Here is a 25,242-nt window from a genome sequence, read left to right as displayed (position 1 = left end):
TCCTTTCTAGTGCATAAGAGACAACTATTGACTTAATAGTGCTGATAAATGAATGAGTAGTTTGGTTGAGATCTATGAAATGGTACTTTCCAAAGTAAATTCCAACTTGTGTTGCAGTCAGAAGCAAAATAGCTGTCAGAGAGATTTAACTTCCAAGGAGCAGTGTTAGGTAGGAGGATATGTTAAGTTTTATACTCTTATCAAAACACAGTAATTCAAAACAGATTTACACTTTAGGAATGAAAACTGATAGATCAAGAGTGTTTAAATTATCATAAGTAAGTAAAAACCATAAAAGAGGAGTAATTCACTGTCATTAAGGCTTCAGGCTGTCCTCCTCTTGAGAATTGATTCAGGAAGAATAGTTATTTGTCCACTCCATCCCAGTACTACTGAAATTGGCTCTTGCTATTCAAGCAATAAGGAAGCATCCTCTCAGATCAGGTGGTATAATCAAAATCTTATGAAAGAAACGTATTTGATTAGTTTTAGTTTAGACTGGCAGGTCTTGAAGAGCAGATGATAGATTGATTTTTTCTTTTCTATATAATATGCTAATAAACAAATTACAAAGTATAATTTATAACCCAAAATGATCAAGTACTTGGTAGGCAGCTCTGAAACAGTGTTTCCAGGGTTTCTCTCTCAACTTCTTTTTCCTGTTCCCCACCCTACCTCAGCCCCAAACACAGGACAGTCTTTCAGCAACAGGTCGCTGACAAGTTTCTCTCCTAAACCAGAGGCTTCGTGAATGTTTACTGCTCTCACTTCCGCTTTAAGAAAACAGTCAATACAGATTCAAATTACATAAAAAAATCTGAATACCAACCCCATATTGACATAACCAAGCAATTATGTCATTTTACAAGCACAAGAAATGTAACTTAACTTATATCTTTCTATACCCCATTTTATTATTATTATGTTTCTTTAAAGAAAGTATAGAAACAGAAATTAAGTGGCAAACTTCAGGAAAGAGTTTCCATTTTTTTATTTACACAGTTAAAAACCCCCATGGTTACAGGTACTGTAATAATAAAGCTTAATAATAATCCTTTTAGATCTGTCACTAGATAGTATTTTGTTAGTTTTCTGGCTGCTTCGCTGTAAGGAGGAAGACTCATTCACATAGTATGATTTTGTTAAAACTGGTGAGTCTATGGAGTCTATCTGAAAATAACCTGTACTTCAAGTGGAATGAGAAATATTTCATATCCTCTGCTGTAGCATGAGATGCAAAAATATTTTAAAGGAACAATATATACAAACAAGGAAAGAATTTGCTGGGGAGAAGGAGCAAAAACTCAAACAAAAAACCCCAAACCAAATTAACAACATAAAACAGGCATCAAAGTGGAACTTGGACAGGATTGTATTCATAACTCTTAAATGAATGATTCTGGAGTTTATTGCCTGTAAAGGAGGCAAAAATCTATTGGTATCTTATTATTCAAGTGTTGGTTAAACTCAAACGACATAGAGTAAGCAGGCTTCCAGCAAAGTCAAAGTACTATAAATTGCTAAATATAGAAATATAGTATTAGATATCGGTTTCCAATGCACTATATGACTTTGCCACTTTTCTCATGTGAAGCCTCCCTGCAAAAGATTGAGAACCACTAATGGTAGACTGGCAGATTTCCTATTGACACACACAGGCGCACGCACACACTGCACTTGTCACCTGTGTTTTGAGCCAAAACCAGATGGGAAACTGTGGCATGAGAGGAACACATGTCCAGGATAACAAGCTTTGCTGAGAAAGTGTGTATTTCTGTTAAACCAAGACTCAGCACATGTTGCAATGCCAAATGCTGAGCAATGTTTGGATCGGAGCTTGCTCAGAAGTTGGGCAGGTTTCAGCTGCATCAGCCTGAAATCTACCACCTCTGATCTAAGAGGAAAAATCACCCTGGTACAGAGAACACCTGCAATAGGGATGCACAGACTCTTTAATGCATCTCCCAGGGGCCTCAAGCTTACTCATCCCAAAGTACCGCACAGTCACCACCACCTGCCTTTAAATGACTTCTGAAAATCTGCAACTCTACCTGTGCAATTTTCAGTACCAAAATACATACTGGTAAAGATTCTTCTGTCAGAGCAGTTATGCAAGTATTTCTTCATAGAAGATTAAGAAAAAGTCCAAATGAACAGCAGCAAAAGCTACAGAAGGAGCCCAAGAGGCTAACCCTAAAGTCTTCATATGTTCTATTTCACTGAAGTCTTAATATGTTTCGTTTTATTTTATAAGATTTATGAGCACCCTTGAAGAAACAGTATCATTTTCAGATAAATTCTATCTTTATCTGCGCAAACCAGAAGACAAATCAGTTTTAGAATCCTAATTATAAGAGGAGAGATACAAGTCTAGACACTCAATCAAACCCAAAAAAGCAATAGGGGCAGATGGCCTGAAATAAGAATTCTTTCATGCAGTGCAAAAATCTCTTAATCCTTAAGACGGGAAAAAAAATCCGACAGTTTCTAAAAGTATTTGGCCTAAAGAGTTATATTTTTAATGTGATAACTACTTCTGATGTTTTTCTTTACAGTGTTCAGTGTAGGCTGTAATGCATTTTCAAGTATTTCCATGATAAAGCAGGAGAATATTTTACTTAAAAATTTTCCACAGGATGAGGATTAACAGTACTTCATTGTACGAAAAAAAATCCACCTCTGATAGCCTTTGTTAGAATTGCATTTCGTTTTTGGTAAGATTTCCTGTATAATTTCTTTTCAACCTCTTCCATTTGGTGATGTCATATTAAAATTGCAAAATATTCATGAAGACAAGGCAAGATGCATCCTTGAAAATTCAGGATTTTCCCTGGGAAATCTCCACATTGGCTGATGGAGGCAAAAGATAAAACAGGGCAGCAGTTTTCCATGTTCAGCTGTAAGCTTGAGAGCGGGAACTGATCCTTAACACAATGGAATACAACTGTGTAGTAATTTTTTTAAAAGGCTATATGCTGCTTGAAAGTCATGGCCTAAAGGTTTTCAAGCTTTTCAATCCGTACCATTTGGCTCTGGACTTCAATAAACTTCCAAGAAAGTTTTATGCGAATTCAAGTTCTTATCAGGGTCTGAAGTTAATGACAGCAAAATCCTCATAAATAAACTCCAATTTTCAAGTCCTGTTTTACTAGCCAAATAAAGAGAACAGTAATTAACAACTGCTTCCTCAGCTAGGAATTGCTCCATAAAGTCCGTAAAACTTCTTAAAACACATGGCTATGGTGCGCTAATTATGATTCAAACAGGTAGATGACCATTTCGGATGATCAGAGGGTTTAAGTGCCTAAAAACCTGAATTGATCCTATGACCTCAGTTACATGTCTTTGCAGGACTGAATCTAGCATGTTTAGAAAAGACTGACTCAACTCTTACCACCATCGATTGGTAGGATTAGGTGGAAATGAATGCCTGGCAGAGATATTTAGTTTGTTTGATGTTATTTCCTTAAACATATATATATATGAAATAAACAATTCCTTCAAATTGCTATGATCACCTCAGTTCTTTAGCAGATAGGAGGTTTCATTACCAGGCTCAGAAGTTGACTTCTTTGACCTTATTTTGTAGGGAACAATCCAGATGATCTAACCTTGCTGTTGGCAGCATTAGAGATGAAGCTGATCTTAATTCCAGTTAAAGCCTTGCTTGCCCTTTGATCACACTAAACAAGGTTGAATTTATTTTACCTGAAGGTGTACCCTGTAAAACTCCAAAGAGTAAGTGCTACAAAGAAGCAATAGAAGCATTCATAATTTAAATAACAGCATGTTTTATACAAAGGACTGTCAAAGAATATGACAAGGCTATGAAGTAAATTGAATAGAATTTAAGGAATGTAATGCAGTTGGTAGAGCTAAATCAGAAGGATTAAAATCCTAGGTAAAAGAAAGGACAATGGAAATGCAAGTAGTGAGAGATAGATGTAAAATCACTTTAGTGATTGCCTGGTATATTTCTAGTATTTTACAAATAAAAAATAATTGCCAATTAGGCAAAATCAGTTATTAACAGCATAATAAAAAAGTATTGGAAGATTCTTGAAGAACCAAAAGACTTAGAAAAGAAGATGGGGCAGCCTGCAAACAATATTTCAGTTATAAGTTGAGGTTCTTTCAGTGGTTGAAGTTCTCTTACTGACGAAAACATGTAGGGGGGTCTTACACAGCTCACGTGATCTTGCATAAGTGTCAGCAGAAAGATGCTGTATGAAGATATCATGCAAATGAAAATGGAGTAGCTTAAATTCTGATTTTTCCACTAATTTCTTCAAGTTTTTTGTGCAATACTATGGAACATTGTCTCAGGTGTTTTATTTGATTTGATAACGGTAAATAAATCGAGTACTTTTTCCAATGCATGCACATGCACACAGCAGTCTTATAAAACATTGAACAGCAGAAGAAATATAAAACTGCTGCAAAATTGTTCATCTAATATAAAGCTTTATGCTCTAATTACCAGCAAGCTCACAAGAGATGAAACTAGAGTAGGGAAAATGAGAAGAGCCACTGAAATGAATGAAGCCATGAGACATCCCAGGGATGGTTTCTATCTGTACCCATGTCCCTGAGATGTTCTCATTTGCCTGGCAGTATCTCATTAAGATGAATGGGCCACTTCACAAGTCTTTGGAGAGTTTCTGAAAGGGCACAGAGACATGAAAGAGAGAAATGACAGCATTTACCTTCTGCACCATTTAATAGATATTTACTGGCATGGGGATCAGGTGCTTTACATTTTAAAAAATAACAGAGAGAACCACTCAAGTTCTTGGAGATTTTTCACTTTTCTTGCTGAAACTTTCACAAGCCACTGTTGAGGCTTTTTTTGTTTTGTCCTGTTTCTTCTAATTAACTAGTTTAATGTTTCAAAATCTAGGCGGTAACAACAGGAGAAGTATATAAAGTTTCTATTAATATTGGTAGCTCTCAAATATAGCTCTTCAGGACAGGTATGAGCTAACCTAAGTACCTTCAAGAGGTATAGGTTTCTTTGATAGCCCGTTAAAGCAGCCATCTTCCTTTTTACTACAGATGTACCTAATGTACCTTCTCCAGCTGATCTGAAAGTTGTTAGTTTGTCTTCAGAGTTCACGCTGACTGAAATGCAAGCAATCCTTAAAGCAGCAGGATAAACCTGCTATTAGAGTAGCTTAATGGAAATTTCAGCCTGCTTATTAAAAAAGAAATGGTGGTAGGTAGAAAGAACTGGTGGTAGGTGAAGTTCTGGTACAGCTCTAATTAGGCCAATGTAATTTCCCAGGGAGCTGTAAGGGCTTAAAAAATTTCAGGTCAATCTCCTGTTCTAAATAAGCACAGACGGTACTCTCCATCCACCACATGGTGGGATCTAACCACGCTCCTTCCCCTCTGAACCAAACTGTCTTTGGATGAAGGTGAAGATTTCCTTGCTGCCTGGGACAACTGACTTTTTTCTGGTGAAAAAAAAGGACATCCCACAAAACCAGAGTCACTACTGCATCTTCTCCTAATTCTCTAGGGATTCCTCTTCTGCCTTCTTACAAGGAATTATAAAAGTAAGTCATGGTGCTATGTCTTCACTCCTAGTTTGAGGAAAGGATTTTAGCAGTACCTGCCATCTCCTCCAACACCTGTAAAGGTGAAGAGATTGATTGACCCCACAGCGATTTGATGGGTAGGTATACATCTGATGGAACTCAACTCCTCCTGATAGAGACAGATAATGTAATAAGATGATGTAATCTCACAGCAACATGTTGCAGTTTGGGAGGTTCAGGTTGCACTTTAGGAGAAACTTGTGCACCAGGAGGGCAGTGCAACGCCAGCACATGTTGCTCAGAGAAGCTGCAAATCCCCTTCTGTTGCAGTTTTCAAGACTCAGCTCGACAAAGCTAGGCTGACCCTACACGAGGCTGGCGACAGTCCTGCTTCAGGCAGCAGGTTGAGCTAGATGACCTTGAGAGATTCCTTCCAACCAATACTTCTAACATTCTGTGAGCACTATACACTTAGAGAGGCCAAGCTGGATGCCTTAAGGCAACAAGGGGAACCATATTTGTAGAACTGTCAGACGGTACAGAGGCATTTGAATCTGCTCCTTACCTTTAGGATTATGGATTTATTTCTAATGAGGTCCTTTAAGTATGTCCTGATATTCATCAAACAGTCAAAATGGACTATTAAGTTTGTTAGTATAATAAAGCTTTAGCTTTAAGGAATCTGTAGCTCCCTTAGTGAGTTTGAGAACATGTGATCTGCAATCATTTCTCATGTTTTTGAGACCATTGTCAATGCCAGAGTGTGTTCCAATGCAGAAAGGTAACAGACAAATTTTTTTTCCTGAATTGGATTTTTTCATACCCATATTTTAACAATTACTAGATATAACATGGCAGTCAAAGCCTCAGCTGATGATATAACACCCCCATTTTATGGAACACATAAGATTCATCATTATTTTACATTTGCATAAATACAATTATTTATACAGCTATATAAATAAGAGGTTCATTGAATAGGCTACCTGAAATTTATCTATACTACTGAACACGTATGATTTTCAGCATTTTCAGTCTCTTTCTCTGAAGGATCAAGCCTTTAGCACCACAAGATTTTGTGGCACACATTGCAAATGTAAGAATAAGGAAAATGCATAAGACATATATATTATATTTTACAATTATTTTAGCAAGTATTTTAAAGATTCACTTTTCTTGAAGCATTTTGAGTTAAGTAGTAGCAATTTTTAAATATCCTGAACTGTATCTAATATGTTATGAAGTTGCAAGCTTCATAGAATTCCATTCCAAAAAGAACAATAATCCAAAAGATCACTTCTCTTATGCTAGTATTTTTCTTCACTAATTTATATTTTGCTTTGGAAATCCAGAATTATATTATTTTTGAAAATAAGTGATGTTTAAAAAATATTTTGAAGTTGATCATTTCTAGAAAACAAATTTTAAACTGACTTTTAGTGAAAGATTGTTTATGCAAGCAATTTTCCAACTAAATCTATTCAGAATATCACTTGCTTTTGCACATTTTTCCAGGCTGTTATGAAAAAAATGCTATCCCCAAATATGACAAGCCTATGTTCCAACAGTTTATAAATGGAAATTCACCCTAAGTGGACATAAATTCCAACAAAATATTTTAAGAAATACTTTTAAAGTAGGTTTTTCATAGAACTTTTTCAAGAAGTAGGATTTTTTCTCCTGCTCCTAAATCTGATAAAATATTTGTAATACCCAAGTATCAATTTTCTATTAAAAATACGTATTACATGAAGATTGCTCAATAGATGTGTTCATTTTTTAATCACTGCTTCTAATGTTTCAGTTTTTTCTGTTTAAGAACTGAAATGAAAAAATAAAAATACGCACTTTAAGCCAGTTGGGTTTAAGTCAACTTTGCATGCTTAACTGTTAGAATAGAGAAATTAGCACACTTGTAAGCAACTGAATAAACATTCAGGCTTCATGAAACAGAGCCATACATCTAATGGGCATTAATTCTGTAATTAACATAAGTGACAATAACAATGTAGAGTAGCCAAAGGACACTATTTACTAAAAGGGTGACTTTAATAACTCACAGATAAAGGAAGCAAAGTTGGGATTATCTCTTCTTCCTGTCTTTTAAAAATTCTAGTGAAAAGAACAGCTCATGTGGAGCCATTTAACTTTTCTTTTCCTATGTTGATGTCAGCTTTGCAGTTATACTTGGCATAACAGCTTTGATTAAACATTTTATATAATTGTAAGCTTCCTGAGGGGACTCAGAATGGAAATATCAGGTGCTTGGGTTACATTCCAGATGGCAGGAGATTTGCTCAGCTTCACACTCCTCTTCCCACTGATGACACTAAACCACAGTGGAATTCATTTGCAAGTAATTCCGGGAATCATCAGGTTGAATTTCAAAGAATTTAAAAAATCAGCAACTCTGCTTTTAAAACAAAGCAGATGATTTGTAGTTGTTTTTTAAACAATCCCCAGGCTTTCCCTTGAGTCATTTTTAAACCCGTGTCTGCAAGCATTACCCTTTAAAAGCACTGCTGTTGCATTAAGGTTACAAGTGAACTGAAATGGCCTTCTACAGTTATTCTTTTCCCACTCCCGATTTAACGTGTAGCTAACTGGATACTAGAGCCAACAACATCTAGAAGCAGATAGGTATGGTAAGGGAGTGTGGAAAAGGCAGCCCATAATCAGATTCATTTGGTCTACCATCACACCTGGCCACTACCTAGATAAACTTTCTTTACCGCAGAAAGTTAGCTTCTGCAAGAGAAGGGAAGCTAGGAGGGATCTAATCTCACCTGCAGAAATAGCAGTGCCAAGGTACACCTTAAGGATGTTTGGGTACAAACCTGGGGACACTACTGCTCTATATTCCAGGGAGCTTCAGAAGTGGAGGGCTCAGAGGACAAGCACAATAATCATTCTCAGAAATCCTGTTCCACCATTTGCCATTTCCTTGGTTCTAGTGGGCTATTGATCGATCATACTTGTTTCTGCCTTGTGAGAAGAACATTTTAATGTGTGCTTATACACACATAGTGATAGAGCTGGACTGGCTTCTGGAGTGTTCCTATCCCACGAAAATGGGCATCTAAAATGGGACTTGAGCACAGTGGAGGTATTTCCACCCAAAGCTTCATCCCTAAAATTCTCTTTGGCGAGTGAAGATTCCTAAACTCACTGTTCTGAGTTCAGATCCACTGTTTCTCATCATGCACAAAACTGAACCAGGCTGAGCTAAGTAGCTGTTTAACCTGAATTGGTCATTCTTTTATTTTAGCACCCTAAAAGACTTCATCTGCTGGATTTCAGGCTTAAAGCACAGCAACAGACTGGCTTTCCCCCGCGCCCATGCTCAGTAACACATGGCTGTGACAGCTTGAGGATGCCTGAGGAAATGCAAGCGGCCGTGGAGGACTGAGTACTGGTTTTGCATTTCATCAAAAGACTGATAATAATAATAATGTGATTGTCCTGCAAGAAGTCTTTGAAACAGTGGGTATAGATACACAGTCAGAGGAGAGGAGTTTGAAAAGATACTTTATTCCTGACCTGGAACCAAAGTTTAATTCTGCGTGCTGAACAAAATTGTAACGCAGAATGAGAACTGAACTAATGCTAACAACTACAAGGAGGTTACTGGCTAAAAATAAAGGCTCATCAGAGCTACTGCTATGTGTGGATTCGCTCCAAGTTATTGCAACAGGTAACAGTAGAAGTGGTGACTGCAGTGAAATTAATGCCTGATAACCAGGATGGAGAAGAACAAACACAGAAGGAATTTGTTAACCACAGTTCCTTTTGTTCACTCTCTATTATCCACTTTTTTCCTGGTAACAAGGGAAGGTGGAAGAGCAAATACTTATACAAAATTTAGACTGACTTGATTCTCATGTCAAAAGCTACAGAGGGAATGGCACACCTTTGAATGGACTTCACTGTTATGCCAGTAGACTGTAGTTTTCAACTGAAGATTCATCAAAATACTGTCTGACAGAATTCATTATCCTCTGTAAAACAATCAAGGAATTTAACCATGGGTAGTAATTTGAAAAATTAACATCAGTAATCTAATGTCAGACTGTCTTACCAATAAGACTGAGCAACTCTTGGATCTCAGGTTATTTCAGGACACTAATTTCAAACCCCACTTCACTCTGCATAAGCAGAATAGAGAACCATTGCGCTGGAGCGTCTTAACATAGTAACAGTATGAACATGAACAGATTAATTTTGCGGAAAGACCTCTGCTTTCTTATCAACATAGTTTGCAGATATTACCTTTAACTGACAGGAGAAGAAAAAGTTAAAGCAGTATTTCACAATATGGGATTCTTTGAATCAAAGAAAGTAATGTTAAACACAGAGTAAAGGTCAGATGAATCTGATCATGGAGGATCAGGATGATGAACTGCAACTCTTTAAAGCTTCTGAAATCTCAAAAAAAATTTAAAAAGAAAGGTCAATACAGGATTTAGTCGATTTGCTGATGAGTAACACTTTAATGAAAAATAAATCTTATGTTCTATCAGATGATTAAAATGTCATGTCTGAATTATATTACAGATCTAGCAACATAAATGAGAATTAAAAAGAATATTCTTCCATCTCAAATATATATAATATTATGGGACAAGTATTAGAAGTTTTAAACAGTAATGTATAGGTTTAAAGAGTTTTTCATAAAAATAATGCTTAGAAAATAACATTGTAATAATAGGAAAATTCACATAAATTAAAAAATGACTATATACCCAAAAGCACATAACTTCAATTAAATTTTAAGTTTGAACTCTGTTTTAAAATTACCATGACAGGCATTTAAAGGTATTTTTATACAGTACTGATATTTTTTGTGTATTTAGGGCTAAATCTTAGTTCTAAGATTTTGATTCATCAGTTTGTTTTTTTAAAATATGAAAATACCAGTCCTGAATTTGAATACAGTAAAGTCTTCAGGACATAAGCATCAATTATAACCCACTGTTCTGATTGTCCTATTGATTAAAAAAAAATAAATTAGAGAAAACATTCAAGTAATAACATAGTCCTATGGGACAGGAAGCAACCCAGCAGACAGAGCTATGAAAATGACTATTTTATGCCACTTTGGAGACTTGAACATGTAGAAGATTCAGAATCCATTAAAGGAATAACTACTTGAATTTAAATAACAAAGGTTTACCTCTTCTGTAGTTCTGACAGAAATCTTTGTTCAAGAGAAGAGTCAAAAAGGGACAGAGCTCCTTTAGCCTGGAAGGAAATCTTCAGGACCACTATCAGGCAGGATGGTGGACTTTTGCAAGTGATGATTTTGCTTGCAATTCAGCTGATTTCAATTTATGAATTTCATTTTCTCTTACCTACTTGGAAAATTCTTTACAAAAGAAATATTTTCAAAAGAATCTCTGAAATTATTCTCTTTCCATAAATAAAACTGCCAATAAATATCTCATCCCTTCTAGAAACTGCTGTGTAATTATGTAACATCCAAAAGTTCAGAAACTTAGATTTCTGTGTAATAATTACTGAGACATCATTGGATGTCCATGGACTTTTAATGTCAATGATATATTAGAAAAAGTAACAATGATTATTCTGTTTAAGCAAAATATTATTCTCTATTCCTATTAGAAGTATATAAAGCAGAGAAAATAAACCAATCATTTTAAGTTATACTAATTCTTCATATAGAGCTATTTTGGAACCTAGGCATTATATATTTATTCATACTCATGTTTTGTGCCTGCCAAGACTTGTCAGAAACACCTAGAAGAGATCATATTCTTGGGTCACCTCAGAGCAATCTTTATATTTTTATGAATTTGTGTTTTATCAGTCCTTCTGAAATGCTGTAATGGAACATAGTAAAAGTTCGCCTGTTGTTCTTGAATGGATAAACTAACAGGTATTTGAAGAGGTTTGGGGGCATGTGAAATGTCAACATGTTACGAAGACAGGATAAAATTGTTTGCGGCTATAGTGATGCTACCACACTGATGTCTGCTCAAGAAACAGCTTTGTCATGCTACCCTGTTAACAGTACTTATTTAAATAATAAACATCTGAAACTCAATTAATTTTTAAAAACTTAGGTACCCATTGGGTGTCTTCTGCATTTTCAGTCTGGCAAGGTCTTCTCTGTTCAGTTTTACAACCTTTTCCCTACCTCTGAAGCAGAAAAGATTACTATTACTTATAGTGAGATAAAATGGAAAGTCCCATGAAGAAATTGTTAATCACGTGAATAATTTCATAGATAGATAAGAAAGATTCCTCCTTTTTTTAAGAACTGTGTTCAATCTGAGGCCAAGGCTGCCTGACTGACTTGCTAGTCATTACAAATAATGAGAAAATTTGTGGGGAAAGTTGTACTGATAATGAAACCATTTTAATGCTTATAGTTTTTTCTTTTCTTTTACTGCAGACTTGTCTTGTCTGTTGCTTTTAGATGTTTCAGGAGACACACATGAATGAACACTTCAAATAAAAATGTGGCAGCTTGTTAGGAATTTACATTATATATGTATTTCAAAGAGCCATTATGGGTCAGATGGTGCCTGGCTTCTGTGAAGCTGCATTGAGCTGCAGAAAGGAATAAATCCTCCATATCTTCTCTTGTGCACCCATCTGGGAAGAACAGCAGCTCCAATACTGAGTAACACAACTGTTCTTTCTGCATTTTTGCCCCAAGAGTAGTTTCTGGACTGCTTGGACAATCCTTGGGAAGGCACAAGAAAGTGAATTTTCTGGTGTCTTTTAACAGATGTTGCTTGAGGTGCCCATTATCTACATGCTGTGCCTTTGGGAGGTCATTTAAAGGACATGGATTTTTCTGAAGGATTCAAAAGAAGAAAGAGAAGTAAACTGGCATGCTGGGTTTGCTAAAATACTGTTTCTAGTAACAGTCATGTGTAAATATACCTGACCTTTCCCGTTTCGGATGTTCCTGTGTAAAGGAATCTGGGAGGAAAAATAAATCTCCAGCTACACTAAAAAAGAGAAAGGGAATTGGGAAGATAAGGAAAAGGGCAATTTTTTGCTCCATGACTAAGTGAAAGGACAACTCATCACTTCCAAATAAGTTACAAATATTAGCATAGTCTTTACCATCAATTCAAATGAGACAGCTCAGATTGACAATGAAAACCTCCCATGGCAACCAGTAAATACAGGTTCAGCATTTTTAGGACAGAGGGTCTGGGACTGCCTACCCAAAAGATCCATCAAAAATTTACTGAAGATGGCAGTAGGGCAGCTTTTTTCCTCTAACAGGACTATAATGAACACCCACAAATGCTCAAACCTTTCTAAGAAAAGCAACAATGTATGTTCATTTTTTTCCTGAATGGACCCTTGCATCTAAATCATCTTCTTATGTCAAAAATAATTTTGTGATACAAACTTTTATTTACAATGAAGAGAAAGACTTTAAGGACAATGCGAAAATATAGCAAAGTATGTAACACAGCAAGCAAAGGGAGAGCAAGGCACTTTTGGATGCTCTTTTAGGGCAAGGTTTTTATTAATTAAACTCACAATCACACAGCATCTGTCAGCTATGACAAAACGTTAAGGAGGAATGAATGAAACATTGTACTGTAGAGCAAAATACACTTCATAATGAGCTGAGTGCAAAATTATCTCCTGTAGACCCTCAGAAGAATAGTAGATTGTATCATATGAGGAACAAACTAAATGTGTTCATACGCCCTGTATTGGAAATGAACACAGCCACATCTGGCTGAGTGTCCTGGTTTCTGCTGGGATAGAGTTAATTTTCTTTCTAATAGCTGGCATAGTGCTGTGTTTTGGGTTCAGCATGAGAAGAATGTTGATAACACACTGATGTTTTCAGTCGTTGCTCAGTAGTGTTTAGACTAAGTCAAGGACATTTCAGCTTCTGATGCCCAGCCAGCAAGAAGGCTGGAGGGGCACAAGAAACTGGGAGGGGACACAGCCAGGGCAGCTGACCCAAACTGGCCAAAGGGGTATTCCATACCATGTGATGTCATGCCCAGTATATAAACTGGGGGGGGGGGGGGGGGGAGGGGGGGAAGAATTGCCACTCGAGAACCAACTGGGCATCGGTCGGCGGGTGGTGAGCAATTGCATTGTACATCACTTGTACAGTCCAATCCTTTTATTATTACTATTGTCATTTTATTATTGTTATTATTATCATTATTAGTTTCTTCCTTTCTGTTCTGTTAAACTGTTCTTATCTCAACCCATGAGTTTTACCTTTTTTCTTCTGATTCTCTCCCCCATCCCACTGGGTGAGGGGGGAGTGAGTGAGTGGCTGCATGATGCTTAGCTGCTTGCTGGGGTTAAACCAGCACACTGAGTCAAGGGAAAAAAGCCACCTTGTGCTTTTATTCTCATGGGCAGTGCAGATTGACAATTTTGGGTGGCTGAAACCACAGAGCTAAATATTCATTAGAGAATATATGCATTACAAATGTGGGTAAGCCCTTTCGGAGACAATGAAGCATTTGTAGGCGTACATTTTCCAAACGCATTCATTTTTTCATGATTCAGACAATTTGGCTGAATATATTTTTGCTGGAAAAAATCATGAACAGCCTACCTGGACTGCTTTTGTTCCTTATTTTTGGCATAATTCTTGGAATTGTTTGTCAATAATGAAACCAAGAAGCAGAAAATAGAGAATGAGGCTATATAACTGTTTTTCAAGAAGTACCTACCAAAATGCACACATCCTGAAATTAAGGTTTAAGATGTGCATTTTTCCCCGTACAGACCTTGTATAGTGAGTAACAGATACAAGTAATGTGATTTTGATATGAATTTTAAGCAACTAATAATATAAAAAATATTCTTATGTCCCAAAAATTTTCACATGCAACTGGAAAGTTCCTGTATAATCACAGATAATGAATACTTTGACATAGAAATCTCAACAGTATAGCTTTAACTTTTATTCATGGAGGTGTTTTAAACTTCACTTATATCTCTAACCATATAACTATTCCCTGTGCATCCGAGCTCCCTATATAGCACCTTTTAATCATTTCTCATTTATTAAGAACTACTTAATAAATATCTAAGGAAAAGGTTAATGCTACCCTTTCATATTCTGTGCACTTCTTTTGCCAGAATAGCTAGATAGCAATTTCCTTCAGCCGAGTCCCTAGTCATATTGTTTTGGTATATGTATATTCATAGCAGAGTGCCAGACAGATTTCTACTGTCGGTTATATGGCGGGTTGATGTTATACCACCAAAAAAATATATAGCACCATTGCTGATTGAAGAAGATAATAAAATGAAAAGCTTCAATGCATTCTTAAAAAAAGAGTTGCAGTAAAGCAGCTCTAAATGTAAGTAACTGCTATGTGGCCGCTGCTATAACCAGAAAAATTCTTACTTCTGCGGACTAAGCCTGTGGTGATTACAGTGGTGAATTGGGACTGCCCAACTCGCTCATCTTTTCCTTTCCACCTGTTAAGAACAGCTATTTTATTCTCATATTTCTGCTATCTTTATCCTCTAATACAGTTACACATTTGAGATCAAAACATGGGCAAAAATGTTTCCTTAACAATATCAAATTAATTATTAAAAATGAAATTGTTTTTATTGTCTTGGCCTCAAATACTTACAAAGCATATGAATTTCCCTTAATTGTACACGAGGAATTAAAAATGTGATGCTAATGTGCAATTCTGCTATTAACATACTTTATCTAATGACATTTAAATTAAATATTTTTTGTGGGTTTTATCTCTAAAAGTCAGGTTTATTTTTTTATTTTCCAGGATAAAGCAATACTAGTTTTACATTCCAATTAAAAGCAATCATTGTAGCAGACAGTTTCCAGTTGAATACTTTGCTGTCTGCCTAGGTGTTTACATGTCCCTTGGCATATGTCTCCTTTCTTGTAGCAGCTCAACATTTCTCCAGCCTGCAGTATAAGTCAAAGCAGGTTACCAAGTGCTGTGACTGAAGCTATGAAGGCAAGGAAGTAACATATGAGGAGGTTCTCATATGTATTTATGCTTCTTCTTATTACTCCCTTTCTGTATTTCCTCTTTCCCATCTTACAAAATCATAATAAACTCATCAATCACCCTGGGCCCACAGATGCTAGGAAGCAGATACTAGCAAATCGCCATGTCTCAGGAGAGGCTGTGCCCAGAAACACAATCAGCGTGTTTGCCCAACAGGCCAACGCTGCTCGGTACAAAATGCTTCTTAGCCACATCTGCCATAGGATAAAGCTATAATCAAAAAGCCTCCCATGAGCTCTCATACAGTATTCACTGAGATGCAGGACAAAATAAAAAGGAGTCTGACTTAAAAATTACTCATGCAAGCAACTTGTAACTATGTACAATGCTCTTCTCCTGCCCAACCAAGCTTTCTCTCCAGATCCTTTTTTCCTTACAGATGAAACATCTTGCAGTCCTAGCATGATTCATTTTGTTGAATAACATAATATATATGATTAAAAGTTTAATGATGTTTTGATACAATAGAGCATTTGCATAATTACAACAGAAAGACATTAAGCTAATATTAAATATAAAATTTTGTCACTCATTCTGTACAATAAATCCAGTTAAGCTTTCACAGAGCATCTGCAAAGGTTTCCGTGAACTCTCCCAGTGTTTGCTTTGGTCTGAACTGGGTTCATCCCCCTAAATTATGATAGCTGTCAGCAACTTTAAATTATTCACAGTTAATGAGGCATAGAAAAACCCCCAGCACTCCTGAGGTTAGAAGCACAGACGTGGTGTTAGACTGGTATTCTGTCACCTGTGAAGGCATCATGCCTGTACGGCCATTAAAACAGCCTTAAATTGATAATATGCCATTACGGCACTGAATAGCAATGGGTCTGAACCCCACAGTTCACGCCATACTGTTCTGGGTATCCTGTAAACAGAGAAGTGGATATAGTTCCTGCTACAGAGACAACAATCTAATACACTAATAAACTAATAGATTATTAAATGCAATGTTTTCAAAAATCTTATGACCAGTTTCTGACCTCAGTTATACTGGTACCAATCTACTGTAACTTCCCTGTAATTCATTAATGAGTAGTTTTTTCTACAAGAGTCCAGAGCAGGTATGAAATACATCTTTTATAGTGTGTTACATCAAAAGCAAATATCATTGTTCCCATTAATTTCTAATACAACTATTTACTTTCCTACCACAATTGGTTTAAACAGAGCATAATAATTCATATATTTTGACTGGCATATCCACTTTTAAATCAATCAGTTCAGTCTTCTGGATTCCAGGATGCTAACAAGACACCTAGACATCCACGACAGAATAAAAAGTGCTCATTTCTAGGCATGGCTGCTCAGGTAACGAATGCTTTATGTATCACATGATCTACTGGAGATAGTGATTAACCACAACTGTGGGCTGCAGACTTAGTTATTCCAATTCACGTCCAAACTTTGCATTGTAACACAAGGCTATGAAGATACTATGATAATTATCTGCTCCCTGTGTGCTGTCTTCACTGAACAGTGTCTCAGTCGTCTGCTGTTTCCTGGTATTTGAACACTCCTTTAAGACTTCTCCCACCTTTCCTCTTCTTCCCTTCCCAAGCATGGTGATTTTCTACCATAGCTCTGTTCCCCTGAAATGGTGAAATTGTACAGCAAAGGAAAAGTATTCTGAATACAAGACACTACACATTCACTGGAACCAGAAAAAGATAAATGAACTCACTACCTGAAGAAACATAAAATGATTGTGGGCCATATTGATAAGAAACTGCAAAATCAACTCCTTTCCTTGGTTCATCCTCATTGTCTCCATATGCATGCAGAAATGCCTGCATATACATATACATGAAAGTACACACACAGAGGATTGTTTTCAGTTTCTTGTAAATGAATACAAATATTTGCAATGCATTTAAAAAAAAAAAAAGAAATAAAGTACATGTGATTTTATACCTAATTCTTTTTTATAATACTTGAGATTTAATTCTTAGCTGTACCACAGTCAGCTTTTTGTCATATGGGAAATCTCTGTTAAGGAGAATCCTTAGCTTGCCACGTAGGATATCTTGACTATCTGAAATGGCCACAAACGTCACCTTTTTCAGTTAGGATTGTTACAAGTTCTTTGCAGTATTTCTATAGATCATGAAATTACAAGTATGCATTAGAAAAAGACTGTAAGAAAGAACATACATTTTCCCATACATGGATCATTCCATTGAAACAAAATTTTGTTCAATTTGTAAGATGGAGAGCAAAGTTTAGCAACAACTAGCAGGTCTCTTCCAAAGATAGAAAACTTACACATTAAGAAGAAATTGGAAAAAACATATGTAATAGTACCAACCAGTAATGCCTATCAAATCGTGTCCCACTGACAGCAACCTTACAGCAGAATTCCTCAACACAAGCCAAACATTTTGTTGATAATTACAAATGACAAATCTCATATCTCATTTAATCCTATTACACTTACTGTTATTATTAACATCGTTTTATGACAATAAAGCCATTTCCTTTTGCTATAATTTTTCTAAAGAAGTGAATGATGCTTCTTTATGATACATTAGATACATGCACTGTATTTTTGTTGTTCATTATGCTAATATTTTATTCTGAAACAAATCCCAAAGGCCTGCTATCAGTGGAGAGCAGATGGAACTGATGAACACATGAGCAGGGATGCCTTTATTCTTCTTAGTGGCTGGAAAACTTCCCAAAGTAATATATGTCTTGTTCATGTGCTCATCACTCATTTCTGAGGTACTCTGAGTAGGTCTCAAGTTAGAAACAAACCTACACAGAAATGGAACTGAATGTATATTCCCTTTTCAGGGAAGATTTATTCTTCTGAGAGGTTCAACGGAAGCCTTGGGACCATTCATTCAGCACTGCTGAACACTGCCTGTGATGATGTGAACTTCTTTGACTTTGTGGAAAGTCAGTGACTATGGAGATACTGAGGACTTTGATGATAAAACTGACCTTTGATAATTAGTTAGAAGAAGAAAAAAAAGCAATCTATTACATGCATGAATAACCTTATCTTAATTGCCAGCAAATGAAACCAGCCTTTTTTTTAATGCCTCAGACTTCCACATTTTCACCATAAAAAGTTGTATTTGTGGTACTTGCAGACAACTGAAGCTCAGGGGAGCCAATTAAGATGAGCAGAGCCAAATGGACATGCTTTGACACAGGCAAGGACAGACTGGAAAGAGTAAATGCTTTGATCTGAACCGCAGTCCGAATAAGAGGGCACATATAATGAAACCTCATTACAAACCACTGAATCTGGCTGTGTGAGCTGACACAGGCGGCACGCAGGAACAACCACAAAACCACGGATGAAATGCAATGAGTAAATTTATTTCTGTTACTTCGCCATCCGGGGGATCCCCGAAGCAGCACCCAGGCAGAGGCACACAAGCGGGAACGCAGGCACTGCAGAGCTCGGTCCTTGCTTGAGGATCGCCGAACCTGCTGTGTGCGCCCATTTTTCAGTGATTCGCGCAGGCGTAGTTTACCACTGTGCTTTGATCTTCCCCACAGCAGGGCAGGAATTTCAAGCATGTTCGATAGGGTGCCCCTAAGTCTGTCACAGGCCTGTGTCACCTAAACACAGGTGTTCTACTTGTCCAACATGCAAGGCCAAACAACAAGTGGTATGATATATGTGTTTTTCGACACCGCAGCTGCAAGCCGCTTGAGCATGTTTACGATCCTCCTCACCAATCTTCCACTATTTTCCCACACTGGCATTAAACATTTGCCAAGAAAAGGAGACTGGGTTCCATCCACCTTGGTAAAAATGTGAGGATCAGCATTGTGCCAGTTCAAGATTTTGGTTTATTTTCACATCTGTCTCTAGAATGAAATGAGCCGATACTGTGACAGTAATGGAATATTCAAATGAATTTGAATAAATTTGGAAAAGCCCTCCTTTGACTTCAGAACCTGCTATTTTTACTGCAAATTTCACTCATCACCGGAGTTTGTGACGACTTGGTTTCCTCTGTGCTCTTTTATAGGATTGTGTGTAACAGCCTTGATTTTGAGTAGGGTTTCCAGAATGCTATTTTTTCAGTTTTAGATTTCCTTTTCACGAACTCTTCTTTACACCATTCTTCTCTCTCTGTGTATCCAGTTCTGTTTCCATGTGCACGCAGGTCTTCCTGAAACCTCTGAGTTTCAGAAATCATATGAATGTCGTTGCTTTTTGAGTAAGTTTCAGTTCAGTAAGAATTACAGGATTTCACAGCAAGGTTTGCTGTTTCAGCTTGGGGCAGGCTGCTTGAAGTTTCTGATACTGGCCTCCTGGACAAATACTAAACGACAATTAGGGTCCCCCATCCCCTCAGTGGTGAAAGCCAGAAGCAAAAAGAGAAGGAAGAGAAATAAAGGAGAACCAGATGCCTGCAGCTAAATTTTTCCTCTTGTGGCACTCAAGCAAACACAATGAAGCAACTCGGCACAATTTCACCAAGATTTTCAGTGGGGAGCAGGTAGCTGATATCACTCACAGCTCACCGCATTGCCAAAAAAGAGGGGGAAGCAGAAAGCCACAGAACTGTAGCACCCAGAAAGGTTAATTACCTGACACTTTTTCATAAACAACAAAAACACAACTCTGAATTTTGATACCCTTTTTTACAATTTAATGCAGAGTTTGTCAATTCCACAGAATGAGACGCATAGCTGAACACATACCTCCTTATTAATTCTAGTAGTCTGAAAGTGTCTTTCTTGCTAAAGGCATATCTACTCCCTAATAACTACTGTTCTTCCACAGCAGTTTGACCATTTTGGATTATGAAAATATTATGGAATATTTCAATTCTCAGTACAGTGTCCATACATGATGGAGCTATTCTAGTCTATTTTAACAGATAGACTTACTCATTAGGTGAACTTTTAGGTTCTGTCTTGCCTATGAAACATAAGGGGACATAAGTCCACAAAGATGAACTACACTTGGGAGTCAGGTACTTAATGACTAGTCTAGGTAGACAAAGAATTTTTAAACAAATAATACCAATTCCAAGCATCCAAATTCAAAAGATAATTCTACAATCATAACATTGGCTTTAAAGTCTTGACAGGAAGAAGGGAATAGGATTTGTCTTCTTTTCATCCTACTGAGATGCATTTGTCAATCTTTTCCTTCTAACTTAAAAAAGCCAGTAATAATTTTAAAATATAATTAATAATAATAATAAACAACAAAGTTTAAATTCTGAGTAATCAGATGAATCCAGGAGCTTGGTTTTGATTTTTGGAGGAAGAAGACCAAGATGGAGTGGGGCATGAGTATTCTTGGCAAATCATGGGACTTGTCAAAGAATTTGGGGTGGGTAAAAAGTTACATTATTTGATTTTTCAATAAAAAGATAAATGTTTTTAATAAAAAGATAATGAATGTTTTACTAATAGAGTACTAATTGTATGTGGCTCTTAAAGACATCTTATAAATAGATACCAAAACACTTCATGAAAAGTAATCAGAATCAGTACTACTTTACAGATGGAGAAACTGGGACACAAAGGACTGAAACTACCTGACAAAGGGAGCATCCAGCAACACCCTCACATTGACCTTCTATCTCAAAAATCCCACAGAAGTATTCCTTACCCAATAGTATCCCAAAAGAGGCATCTCTATGCTTACAGATTTTACTCACAGAAAAATAAACTGTCCAAGTTAAATAAAATGCAGCTTGTTATTATATGCAGTACCTTCCAATTTGCTCATACATTTTTTTCTAAAAATCGTTTCAATGCTTAGCATAATCACCTGATAGGAACCATTTTCTGCAAGCTTCAGATCTGAATATGTAAAAGTTTCAGTCCTTAAATTAGAGTGAAGACACACCAAACAAATTCCAATTGCTTTGACTCTGAGTCTTTGACACCTAACAATAAGTAAGGGCAAAGTATAAAAAGAGAAGGGAAAAGTAGAAAGGATAACTTCAAGGTAATGATTAGATTCATTATTTATTTGTCATCAAGACAGAGTAAAACTTTAAATCATCGGAAGAACCAGCCATAGCACAGTTGTTGCTAGTTCAGCAATGCAATACACCAAGATCGCCCTTTCAGTAACATGTCATTGTCTTTGCCCTAAGCAAGGGAAAAAATCAAGGGGTGGCATATCATTAAACTAAGTTTATCAAGTAGAACACTTTGTCGGTATTTAGTGTAAATATTTGGCAATCAGCACCAAAAGTTTATGATTTAATCCTGGGAAGACTTATGTGCAAACTTAAATTTACTCAAATGCTTAAAGTTTATAGTGTGCATAAATCTTTGGGATCGTGTCTGAGTCATCCATTTAATCCTTGTGATATAAAACAACGTGCCACTATATGAAGTAATGTATCACTGTCATTATTTTTGGAATAGGAACTTTGTCTTGGAAGCTCACTCTGACCACATGGGCTGACAAGCCAACATTGCCAAAACCGCACAAGAACACTTCACACAGAAAAAGACGGACATGAGAATAATCAGAATTTTCAGCATTACAAATCATGTTTGCAAATCTCAGTGATTTTCAAATATAAGATCATTTGGCTGATTATTTACAGGCTACAACTCTTCCCTAGCTATGACCTGTCACATATGACAGGCCATTAAGTTCTGAAAGTGAAAAAAATATTTGAATGGAAGCATGGCCTGAAAAAATAAAGCATAAAAATCAGCTTATACTTATAAAGGCTCAACTGTACTTTAAAAAGATAGTATTCACAGACAGCTTCCGTTCATTATGGAGTGTGTTTCTCATTTCCTACTGCTGACTCACAGCAATTAAGGAAACATTATCGAGATAGAAAGACTCTGGCAGACAATTCACTGTTGGCAGATAAGCTTATTCACAATGGTGAATTTGGCTCTAGGGGCAAAAAATGAGGTGTCATGAAATTGTACAAAAGGAAAGTTTTCATGTGCTTTAATTTGAAAATTACAGAAAATGGAAAGAGGTGTATGGAACAATCAGGCTGACACCACTATGCTTTCAGTTACAGCAGGCAAAGCTATAACAAAAACAAGCAGCTGAAAACAGAAGCATTGGGTTTCTTTCCACCCTGAATGATTCTTTAATGATGGAATAACCTCTGTCACCTACAAAGAGAAGGGTTGGGTGAAAAACTTTCTTCTGCTGCCAATATCAAAGCAGCAAATGGAAACAAAGACACAAACAAAGTGTAAAGGTGCAATGGTGCAAAGCACAACAGAATTCGAGTCATAAATGGGGCTTTTGCATATGAACTCATGAGATAAATACTCAGAGACATCAACTTTTCAACAGTTAAGCAAATACATACCCACAGAAGCTTGGGTAATAATCTGTTATAGTAATTGCAGACACATTTCCAAACCTGTAACCTTTAATAACATGAGGGGTTATTTCTTTATTCATTTAAACCAACTGTGAAATTAAGTGGGCTCAGTACAGAATGAGAGGACAGAGAAGTTTCCAACAGTTGATTATAGCCCCCCATACCATCTTCATCACACTCTCATAAGCATGACCATGACAAGAATCAATAGAAGAAAAAGCTGCTTCGGCTTTTTCAGCTATCTACCTGTCCTGGTTTCAGCTGGGATAGAGTTAACTGTCCTCCTAGTAGCTGGTACAGTGCTATGTTTTGAGTTCAGTATGCGAAGAATGTCGATAACACTGATGTTTTCAGTTGTTGCTCAGTAGTGTTTAGACTAAAGTCAAGGATTTTTCAGCTTCTCATGCCCAGCCAGCGAGAAGGCTGGAGGGGCACAAGAAGTTGGCACAGGACACAGCCAGGGCACCTGACCCAAACTGGCCAACAGGGTATTCCATACCATGGGACATCACGTCTAGTATAGGAACTGCATGGAGTGGGGGCAGGGAATCGCCGCTCGGGGACTGGCGGGGTGTCGATCGGTGGGTGGTGAGCAATTGCACTGCGCATCATTTGTACATTCCAATCCTTTCATTATTACTGTTGTCATTTTATTAGTGTTATCATTATCATTATTAGTTTCTTCTTTTCTGTTCTATTAAACCATTCTTATCTCAACCCACCAGTTTTACTTCTTATCCCAATTTTCTCCCCCATCCCACTGGGTGGGGGGGAGTGAGTGAGCGGCTGCGTGGTGCTTAGCTACTGGCTGGGGTTAAACCACAACACTACCCTAGAGTAACTTGTTAACATCTTTACCTGTCTCTGCAAAGAAAATAATTGCACTTTAATATTTTAGATTGCTTCATTCTTTTTTTCATGTCCAATCTATCTCAGAAACACTCTTTTAACAAGGAGTTTTAGCTAAAAGAAATTTTGCCACCCAGTATTAAATCCCACATTTTTTATCCTTCCTAATGGTGCTCACGTTTTTAATCTGGTAAATGGTAAAAAATTTACACAGATTTCAGAAACAAGTTCTCTCAAACACTGCAACAGTAAGTAGCTGTCACTCGGAGTTTATACTGCTCTGCATTCAATGCCTTATCAGTTGAATCCAGTTGCCAAGGTATGCAGTTTTCCCAGGGAAAAGTCTTCTAAACCGTGAGGGGAAACCACGTGTAATTTGTTTCATACAGCTCATTCTTTACAAGTCACTTTGTCCATTGTGAGTCTTCTATTTCAAAAGCTGGGTTTTTCAAAATAGGTTTAGTTTTTAAGTGCACTTCGACAAAGGAACAAGTACCGTGGATGTTACTGATATTTTAGATCACCAGGGTATCTCCTGTTGCAAGATCCCACATGTCAAGAACCCTCGGGTTAGTTTACGATAGAAAAGGTCCTTGCAAGAGGTGGTGTTACAATGATCATTAAGGTACCAGCTGCAACCTGTTGGTCTGGGCGTGGCAGGTACAGAAACTTCTCGGCCCGCGGCCGGTGGGGTTGGGTTACGACCGCCAGGCACAGGTACACACTTCCGCCAGGAAGAAGGAAGTGTTGGCCCTCGGCCAGTGAGGACTGACAGGACCCCATTCGACCACAGGTCAGATTCGACCGCGGTCCAAAGGGATCCCCGCCGGAGGGCAGACTGAGCCGGTCCTCCTGGGAGCAGCGGGTCTGCAGTCGGGGACGCTCCCCTTGGGTCGGGGCGCTGCCCAAGGAAACTCCTCGAGGTTGAACACCCTCAGCTTTTAGGTGAGTGAGGGCGCATTTTGGGTCATCCTTTCCAGAGCTTGGGAATTCTTAAGTCAGTCGTGTAGTACTAGTTTCCCCTTACATCATTGAACCTGTGGTTTACTAATGTTGTTGTTCTAAATGATTTTGATTGAAGAATAAATTTTGTTAACACCTGTTTAATTTGATTGTGTGAGCCTCCGTGACACTGGGCAAGCCTTCCAGCACAGATGGGCTGCCCCTGATTTTCAACTAGCTAAAGCAAGAAACAATTATTTTCCACTTTGCCCCTGAGCATTTAGAACAAAACAACTAAATTAAATAAATCTCTGATTGGTGGTTAAGTGAAGAAAGAAATACTCAGTGCTAGTGGAAACTGCACAGGAACAAACACTATGTGCCTAGTTTTCTAAGTAAAAATAGGCATCTGAAAAAAGATACACACAATTTAAATAACTATATATGTAAGGCTAGAGAGCTTACAAGTATTTTTACGATCAAATGCAGAAAGAGGTGTAATTTTTTTCTTATGCAGGCTATGTTAATATCCTTCACCATCTTATTGCCTTTTAAAACGTCCAAGCACATAGCAATATTATTTAGAAC

General features: G+C 37.2%; 1 protein-coding gene across 1 annotated transcript in view; it reads right to left on the bottom strand.

Annotated features, from left to right (window-relative positions):
* KCTD8 (potassium channel tetramerization domain containing 8) overlaps nt 1-25,242 on the bottom strand; it is a 102,806-nt gene that overhangs the window by 37,072 nt on the left and 40,492 nt on the right. The window lies entirely within an intron of this gene.

The sequence above is a fragment of the Harpia harpyja genome, chromosome 2 (genome assembly GCF_026419915.1).
Source record: "Harpia harpyja isolate bHarHar1 chromosome 2, bHarHar1 primary haplotype, whole genome shotgun sequence".
NCBI lineage: Eukaryota > Metazoa > Chordata > Aves > Accipitriformes > Accipitridae > Harpia > Harpia harpyja.
This window is presented reverse-complemented; position numbering and strand designations above follow the sequence as displayed.